The sequence below is a fragment of the Lissotriton helveticus genome, chromosome 10, assembly GCF_964261635.1.
Source record: "Lissotriton helveticus chromosome 10, aLisHel1.1, whole genome shotgun sequence".
Taxonomy (NCBI): Eukaryota; Metazoa; Chordata; class Amphibia; order Caudata; family Salamandridae; genus Lissotriton; species Lissotriton helveticus.
Window position 1 is genome coordinate 127,095,953 of NC_136071.1, and position 9,808 is coordinate 127,105,760.

Sequence of the window (9,808 nt, forward strand, 5' to 3'; positions counted from 1 at the left end):
TAGGCAGAAGATTCACACTTTTCTAAGCTTCACATAAACCAAGGTTGCCTTTTGGCAGCGTAAAGCTTCCTCTACCAATAGTGCTTTAAAAGAAAAAATGGTGATATTTAAATTATTACAACGCCTCCTCAGGGGTAGTAAGCACTATTTAAATGTTATTTATTTTGTGAAAATACTGGGAAAGATCAACACATCTGCCGTTCTTACAGGCATGCATATCTCCTAAACAGAGCCTGAACAATGTGAAAAGCTGCCTCTCTTAAGTATATGTGAAGTGCTAACAAGGTGTGAGCCTTTGTTTCCCCTCTGCTTCATTTGCAACAGGTGTGAGGCTCATGGCTGCTCCCAGCCAGGAGACTGGAACAAAAGGAGGCCTGATGACTCCTCAGATTCGGTGTTTGTTATGGGCCCAGCAGGAGTACATAGGTGACACCGCGGAACTCGGTTACACCGCCAATATGGCGGTTGTGCTGGTCCCCAGTGCAATGTCCCTCACAAGGGTGGAGGGCGGGGCCCCGCTCTGATGACGCGCAGGCATCTAGCCCTCCACGCCATCGCCCATTGGCTAAGTGGCCCTTGCCCCGGAAGCACTTAAAGTGCTTCTGGGACAAACGTAACACGAACGGTCCCGGACCTAGTCAGGACCAGTTCTAGCCGGCTCGGGGGTTCTCGTCCCCTTTAAGAGCCTCGGCAGAGCGGAAGGAGAGTCTCTTTCTCCACCGCTCTGCCAGGGAAGCCCCGCGCATGCCCGACCGCCAGCTCCTGCGCCCGGAGGTCTCCTGGAAGCCTCCTGTTCCGGGATCTGTTTGTCCATGTCCAGGGAGGCGACTCTGCAATACCAGGCGATATCAGAAATAAGAGAGCCCCAGCCGATCTAAAGCACATAACGTACAGGCGCTGCTGAATGTGTCCAGGTGTTTGCAAATTACACCGGGACGAATTCAGCATCTTTTGCAGGTGGGCCTAGCTTCTTCGCAGGGTGGACGGCGTCCAACCTGTGAAAAAAGTGGGTGGACGGCGTCCACCCGCGTGTACCCCCGAATCGTATGCTGGGACTAGTAGTTTTCTTTTTACCGTTAGATGTTTGGACTTAAAATTCCAATGTGCAAAACACGATTAGCTGAACACCAAGCCTGTCACAAAATGTCACTCGTGACGTTTAGCCATTTAGCCACTATGCTTGCCTGACTTGGTCCTCTGTGCGCTATCATTGTGATAACAGGGATTATTCCAAAGATCAGATTGCAAAGTAGTGATACCTTGGATGCAACAAAGTGAATGATTTTAAATGGATTTGAAGTAAATAAGATGTAGCAACAGATGGTGGATACAACTCACAGAGCTGCCCGTAAGGCATAAAGCCTTACTGTAAGAGATTGGGTTATGATGTGAGTCCTTCACACGTAATAGGTCTGCAATTGCCTCCTTTCTGGAAACCAAGTACTTCATTGTAGTACTTGACTCTCTCAGGGTAGCTAAGCAGAGCAGTCCACTGTCTACTCAGGGTAGGTGGTGTGAGCTAGTAATCCTAATACCCCGACATGCAACAACAATAAAAAATGATCGTCCAATGCATTACATTATCAAAAATATACATTCAGGTAGGTGGGATACATTTGGTGACAACCTCATACAATTATACACCCCTAGTGGGTCATGAGCCCATAATAACAATGCACACTGCACCTACACCAGAAGTAACATAACCCTATAAGGGGGTGTCATTATTTAAAAGTCAGAACTATTGGCTTTATCATAGTGCCACATTAATAAAATAATCACGTCATTAAATCACCATTAAAATCAATAGGAACAATAGTCATATATGAAAGCAATCATTCTTAATAAAGGCACTGCAATGTTCACTAATTAAAGTTTCAATAAAATAATTAAAACATTGAAGATGAAAAAACATGTGTCAGGAATCTTTCAGGTGTAAAAGCCATAGGACCCTAGAGGTACAGTTTCCTCATGGGACTGTTTTGCTTACAGGTTTCCGCTGAATGGTTAGCTTTGGACCTTGACATTACTTCAACATTGGTTTATACGGCATCCTTGTCCGTACAATGTAAAGGCTTCTCTTGATTCTATGTCAGGACGGAGGCGAGGATTATGCAGTCCTTTCTTCTCTTTATTACAAACAGCAAATTTAAAGTGGACCAATAAGAAAACTTTTCAGGAACTACAACTCCCATGAGCACATGGGCTACAGTGTCCATAACCCCAGCCATCCAATCACGAGGGTCTCCACTGTATAACTGGTCCTGACGTCCCTTCCTCTTCCTCTTTCTTCTCTGCTCGTCAGTTAAGTCCACTTCTTTTCCTACTGACGTATTGTTTGACTTTGATATTCTGTGCGCTTATTATTATTTCTATTATCTTGATATGCTTAGTTTTGATTGTTACGGTGTCGGTATCGTAACGTGCTTCTGTTTAGCTTGTTTCTGCTTAATGATAGAGTCTCAGTTACGTCAGATTTTCCTACTGAAGTATGGTTTGACTGATATTTCTGTGCGCTTATTGTTATTACTTTACTTTGATAAGCTTATTATGATTATTATGATGTCGATATTGTCACTTACTTCTGTTTAGCCTTGTGGCTGCTTAATTATGGTATCGCGTCATGCTGGACTCGCACTTGTAGGAGTCGCTTTGTGACAGACGCGCGTCAGGCTCTGCTTGCGCCGTCAATCCTCCCGCTTATCGCGGACCGTGTTTGCGCGCTTCCCGCGCTTTCTCGGCTCTGTGGGGCGCCCGGCGCTACGGAGAAGCTGCCTGTTGGCGGTTTTCTGCTGGCGTGGCGGCGCGCTGAGGAGAGCGCCGCTCTGCCTGACCAACCCTCGCCCGACACCGGCTTCGGTGATCCCCTCACTCGCGCTACTGCGCAGCGCCACCTGGTGGTGGCATCAAGGTACTGCGCCCAGTTTTGATAGCTGGGTTGCTTGAGCACTGGCGAGGGGGCTACCTACTGTAATTGTTTAAGGTGTATACGTGCTCTCACCCTCATCTGACGCTGGCATCTGACCAGGCAATCCCCTTAATTCAGGAGGCGGAAGAGATTTCTCTCCCAACCCTTACCGCTTGCAGTTGGTTGCGCGCGGTCGCTGGCCCTGGATTCTGGACTAGCCCCTCCGAGGGATTGGGTGGGCGCTCTCGCCCAGGGTACCCCCGGGGTGTTGGTTCCCCAGTGTCGGTGGACCGCGGACCTCGAAGCGCGCAGGGTGGGTGTAGAAGAGCGTCACGCGGGGCACCCGGGGAGTCCGACCGTTTGGGGGTCTCCTTGCAGCAGAGTGCGCGGACGCTCACACATGTACCCTGCCGGGAGGGAGTCAAACCCGGAGAGGATGGCGACGAGGTCGCTCTGGAGACAGATGGCGACGAGGTCGCTTTTGAGACAGACCATGATGATGGTTTCCCCTTGGAGGGAGAGGGTATGTCCGATGAAGGGGTTCCTCGACTGAGGCAGACTACACGGGCCGACCATGGCGCCCGGTGTCTCACTCATCGGGGTCCCAGGATGGGGATGGGAAGTCCTCCGATCTGTTTGACCCTACAAGGATATACCATCCTAGGTCGTCGGAGAGGTTTCCTGACCCCAAGGTGGCGGCTTGTGTGGCGAGTAACATTTCGCAAACCTCGAGAGAAGGAGGTTAGAACCCGCATGCGGGGTGAATGCTCTCGATCGAAGCTAGAGGGCAGGGTGGCCGTCACCCCGGACATTGATGGTAAACTCTTCGCGTTCTTTGCCAAGTTCACGTAGGACCCGACGTAAGACTTAGACCGCTCCTGGCGTAACTGTCGGGTCACCTCCTGGATGCCGTGGGTCCCATAGCTCAGGTCACAGCTGGCTGTGTCGGCCAAGAGTCGGGGTCTGCGTTATCCACAGAGGTCGTGGCAGTTGGGGCCCAACGCGCCCTATGTTTTCTTTGGCACTGCACACTTCGCATTGGAGACGGAACGTTAGCGGTCGCTTCTCATTACAATCGATCCTAAGCTTGGGGGCGAGACGCAGGTCCCTCCGGCACCCTACGGATTTTGACCTGTATCTTTTGGTCAAGAAAAAGGACACAGGTTTCGGCCGGTCCCCTAAACTAAAGGCTATCGGCCGGTCAAAAACTTGCGGGGATTCAAGGAGTGACTGGTTCCACCACTACAAGATGGAGGGGATCCATTTCCGACGCGGTCCCTTCTCCTGGGGGATCGGATGGTCCGTCTAGTCTTGCAGGACACGCACCTCTCGGTTCCCATCTCCCCGCCTCTCTGGCTTTTCTCGCAGTTCCCTTGAGATGGTAAGGTTTCGTTTTCAAACGCTGCCATTCTACCTCCCCTCGGCCCCGTGGTGCTTTACGAGGCTCCTTCGGCCGGTGGTTGGGACTCTGCGCGAGGGGGCGCTCGGCTGAGCGGAGATCTCGATGACATCCTGATCTTGGATCAATTCGTCGGTCCGTCTCCAAGACAACTTGAACATGACTACCGCTCTGCTCCCACTTCTGGCTTTCGTGCTGCATGCACAGATAGCCGAGCTCAGGCCATGAGACAGGTCTCCTTTGGGTTCCCTATTCCATTCAGAGTCGGCCTCCCTCAACATTCCTTTTCAGGAGGTCACCGAGTTTCGCGGGGAGCTGTCTCAGGTCCTTCGGAAGGACAACATCTCCCGGAGTCGGCTGGCCTGCAAAGTATGGAGGCGCAACACCTCAGGAAGGGCTCACGTACTCCAAACGCGTCTCCCGGACGGAGGAGACGAGGACGGAAGTACGTGGGTCGATCGAGCACGTGTGTGCGCGGAACGGGCGAACAATCTCCGGCTCCAGCCGGATCTGATCATCGAGTCGGATGCCAGCCGGTCAGGCTGGGGGGCCGTTGATCCGTGGAGGAACCTTGCCTTCACTTTAGCTGCCTAAAACCTCTAGCGGGTTCTTTACGGTTAGACCTCTCACTCAGAGCGGAGTATCGGGCTGCATCCTATTACGCACGAACTTGGCGTCGGCGGTGCCCTACATCGATTGCCTGAGCAGCCCTCGGTCTCTGACCTGGGCGGAACTGGCAAATTACTTCTGGCATTTTTTGCCTGGAGATGCCGTTTCGGGGTCGGCGGAGTAACTTCCGGGACGGCGAACCGCGATTGCGGTCTGGCACTCCAGGAACTTCCGCGTTTTCACCGATTGGCGGCTGGATTGGACAGCCTTCCAGGCTTTGATGACCTAGTGGAGTCCGTGCACTGGGAATCTTCCCTCCCGATTCTACTGTCAGCCCCGAGGTTTGGGAGCTAGAGGCCGGATCCGACGGCTACCGCAGGGGATGCGTTCCTGCGGTTTTGGTTGCTGGACCTACCATACGCGCTCCCTCAGTTTCCTAGGATTCGAGTGACGGCGCAGATTTGCCGACTATGAGTGTACATGACCCTGATGACTCGAGTGACGGCGCAGATTTGCCGACTATGAGTGTACATGACCCTGATGACTCCGTCTTGGCGTGCCCAAACGTGGTTCCACCCTTTTTGGAACCGTTGTGGGACTGTCGGATTCGACTGCCCTTGTTTCCGTCGCTGCTCAAGGGTCCCTTGGGGGAGTCTCCTCTGTTGATTCCCCAGGAGACATGGTACCTCATGGCGAGCCTGGGCTCCAAGAACTATCAGGAGGTATCGCTCAGCTTGGGGAAGTTGGCGTCTTCGGTGTATGGGAAGACTCACCGATCCCGTGGGGGCGGACGTTACTCACGTCTTAATTTTATTTTATTTTTTCTGGCTGATTTGGCTTATTCAGGCTTGGCTTACCGGGCTATCAACTCTTTCAGATCCGCCATTTCGGCGGGGCATGCCCACGTGGATGGGAAACCCGTAGGGGAGCACCCGTGGGTCTGCAAACTGATGAAAGGGGCTAGACTGCCTAGGCCCCCAGAACCCAGATATGACTGTCTCTGGGATGTCAACATCGTTCTCCGTCTACTCCGCTCATGGGGAGATAATCAGTCCCTCACTAGGCCGAGGTTGTCCGCCAAGCTGGCGATCTTATTTTGTCTGGTCTCGTGCAAACGAGTCTCGTACGTGTGAGCCCTGGATTTTTCCGCTCGGGTGTACACCCCGGATGGAGTCACTTTTACGGTGCCCGAGGTTGTCCGCCAAGCTGGCGATCTTATTTTGTCTGGTCTCGTGCAAACGAGTCTCGGACGTGTGAGCCCTGGATTTTTCCGCTCGGGTGTACACCCCGGATGGAGTCACTTTTACGGTGCCTAGGAGAACCAAGACTAACATCAGGTCGGTATCGTACCCTACTTTTCCGGATCAACCCAAACTCTGTGTTGTGAGGTGTCTTAAGGCGTACGAGGACATGACGCTCGAATATCGCCCTCCGGGGGAACGTCAGCTCCTCATCGCTTTACAGAAACCGTTCAAAGAGGTTTCCTCTCCAACCATCGCCAGGTGAGTCCATTGGATCATGACCGAGGCGGGGGCGAATGTGACCAGGTTCGGAGCCCATTCCACGAGGGGAGCAATGGCTTCTAAGGCCGTGCAGCTCGGCGGCAGGCTAGAGGATATTATAGCCACGGCAGACGGGCCCTCCGAATCCACATTTAAGAAATTCTATTTCAAGCCTATTTTTGGTGCCGCAGAATTGGTGGTTGAAAGGCTTTAAACCTGCATAATCCTCGCCTCCGTCCTGACATAGAATGAAAAATGTCCTAGCTAACGTAACGGAAAGTTTCAATTCTATTAAGGACAAGGAGGCGAGGATTATCCCCCCCGAGACTCTGTGGTCTCTCCCAACCCAACTTCTCCGTAATTCCGGTAAGTAAATGTTTCAAGGGGGTTTGAGTATCTAAGCGGCTATCTCTGCTTGGCAGCATTCGTGCTAATTATGGGGTTCAGGTCATTCCTGCTTGCTCATGTTTATGTTTAACATGTCTATTATACTAGTGTTCAGATGTTATCTCGCTACTTCGGGAGTTCAAGCCATTCCTGCTTGCTCATGTTTACGGTTCGAATGTCTATTATACTAGTATTCAATGTTATCTCGAAAAAAGGTTATCTCGTATTGCGTTTCCATGCTTCCGTACACGGATAGGGGAACACGATAACGGTTTGTCTTGTGTTGCTTTAGGACGAGACCAGAAGGTGTGATGAACGTCCGAGATCTTTCCTCGCAGACAAGAAGAGGAAGAGGAAGGGACGTCAGGACCAGTTATACAGTGGAGACCCTCGTGATTGGATGGCTGGGGTTATGGACACTGTAGCCCATGTGCTCATGGGAGTTGTAGTTCCTGAAAAGTTTTCTTATTGGTCCACTTTAAATTTGCTGTTTGTAATAAAGAGAAGAAAGGACTGCATAATCCTCGCCTCCTTGTCCTTAACAGAATTGAAACTTTCCGTTACGTTAGCTAGGAAATTTTTCATTTTTCTCCTTGATGAGCAATACCCTAGGCAAGCCCACCTTTTCGTTTTTTACTTCACTCTTTGTAGGTTCCCTTCTTTCACAATTGGGCAGCTAGTTTTATCTCTCCCTAACGCTCCTTCAGGTTGCTTTCCTAAAGTGTATTTTAGATAAATGTCCCAATGATTACCTTGGTTAAATAAACCACTGAGGTTGAAACGACAACATAATTCTTTATTTGCAATATGGACAATTTTTTCACATTATTATGCTTATGAATAAGCAGTGTATGGCTTCTATGGGATATTTACATGTATCACACACTTAAGGCAGCCTATTGATACTTTAGTTGTCATTTTTCTCACTGTACATACATTATTTGGCTCCCAACGTCTCTCAATTTGCATTGCGCCATCACAAAATGCATTTGGCTGCTATTCTATTGTTATTTGTTTTTGATTAATAATACGTCATACTTTTGGTTGTCTGGTGTTCAACTGTGTGTACTTGTTGGACTTATCAATTTTAAGATACATGGACAATGAATTGTCTCATTATTTTAACAATAGTTAGTTGTTCTGAATCATTTATATATTTCCCCTAACCCCCGAGTGAACCATTATTAGTTGATATGGAATCTGGTTATAATCAGAGCCAGAAAAATATGACAACTCTTGATGTCTTATAAAATGTGTATGTTTCTTATTTGGAAATGCACATTGAAGTTTGTTGTGATGTTTTACCCCAGTCTGACAGCTTGCTGGACTGTGTGGGAGTAAGTGGAGCAAAACTGCACTTTGAGGCAGATTCCACCTATGTATAATTCAGTGAAAACACTACATTATTTTCCAGTAAACCCTACTGACCTTTCTATGAATGACCACTAATTTATAAGGCCTACTGCAGGGCAGCACTAATCCTTGCAGAGTCCCTCTTGCACCAGGCTACCTGTGTGCAATTACTAGGCTGCGCACGACTGTAGTCTCACTCGCGCAGCCTACACGTGTTCACATGTAATCAGCTCAGTGCCCCCGGTACCCAGTCCTAGCTGTGCAGCAGCAGCCTGATCTTAAAAGGCGGACATTGGCAGTTAATATACTCAGTCCAGTTACAATTACATTACCGTGAGTGAGATTCAGGTAGTGAGACTCACTCACAGTAAAGGTCCTAAAACTGGGTGATTAAAAGTGAAAAATCCTGGAGGACTAAATGCACGGAACTAATTTGCAACACCAACATACAGTTATCAGATTATTCTATTTCATCAAGGCCGTTTGTCATTCCTTGGATGTCCATCAACATGTTACCTGCTGTATTCTTCAGCGTGGTGACCACAAGGTCAGTTTTTTTTATCTGCACCCACGTGGGACACCCACTCGGGACACCCACTCAGAGAGTCCTCTTAATTTTACTAAGATAACCCTAAACTATCAAAAGCAACATGCAGGGCTTTAAGTGGGCCGGATCCTGCTGATGCTCAGCACCGGTAGTTCTAAAAAGCAGGTGCTGAGACAGGTCCCTATTGGGCTCTCCATTTTTGCCCTCACCTCAGGCTGGAAAAAAAATCTTAACTCTGCAGCAGTACCACCCTTCATTGCCTTTGATGTAACTTCAAAGAGCCTAGTTATAGTTCTTTCACAGTCTCATCATTTCAGAACTGAAGCATTTACAATATTCTATACAACGAAGCCATAGTTGTCGCTTATTTATCTTATGCAACTAACATCCATTGACAAAGCCAATAGCCCTGGCTTGTTGTAGTTTTAATGTTACTCGCTGTATTATAGATCTGGATGCAATGACAGAAACAGCAAAATACCAGTGTGTGTGTGTGTGGGGGGGGGGGGGTAACACTATGCTAAGCACAGGTTTTTAGCTAATGTGGTTTTTAAGGCACGTTCTTAATTACATAGACCACGCCCCTTTGAGTGTTTTCATCTAACCTAAAGCCCTGGCAACATGTATGATCAAAAGAAACCCATTATTAAAACCTAGCTGTGTAACTGCGCGCCTGCCCACAGCCAGTCATACCTGGTAACTGTTTGCAGTTCTTTGACAAGTTAAAGCAGAAAATGGCAGCGCCGAGGTACTGGAATGTTCTGTGAAATAGCCGGTTGAGACGTGGCGTCTGCCTCGCGGCGGCGCGTGGGGCAGTTAGCGTGACGTGCCCATATTCCACCCTTTAACCTGTTGACTCATAAGACAATGCCTGCCCCGCCCGCGTGCTCTTCGCGCATGTACACTACCGGATTCCGTAGGCCTCTGCCAAGGTCCTCGCTCAGCAAGAGTTATGACCCGGGGCTTTGAGGTGTCAAAATACGCATTCCACGTCTGAGAATGCAAATCACACGACTCACCACAGTGAAACGGACACCTGCAGCAAGATTTCAAAAAATGCAGATCGAACTGCCGTGCTCCTGCCCCGAGGGTAAGGCGGGACA

At 49.5% G+C, this 9,808-nt stretch overlaps 1 long non-coding RNA gene across 1 annotated transcript in view; it reads right to left on the reverse strand.

The window, feature by feature from the left end:
• Positions 1–9,552, reverse strand: part of LOC144785086 (uncharacterized) — a 70,918-nt gene extending 61,366 nt beyond the window's left edge. The window contains exon 1 of the long non-coding RNA XR_013601756.1: positions 9,399–9,552. This is a non-coding gene — a long non-coding RNA (uncharacterized LOC144785086). The remainder of the gene's footprint in view (positions 1–9,398) is intronic.
• Between the last annotated feature and the right edge of the window lie 256 nt (positions 9,553–9,808).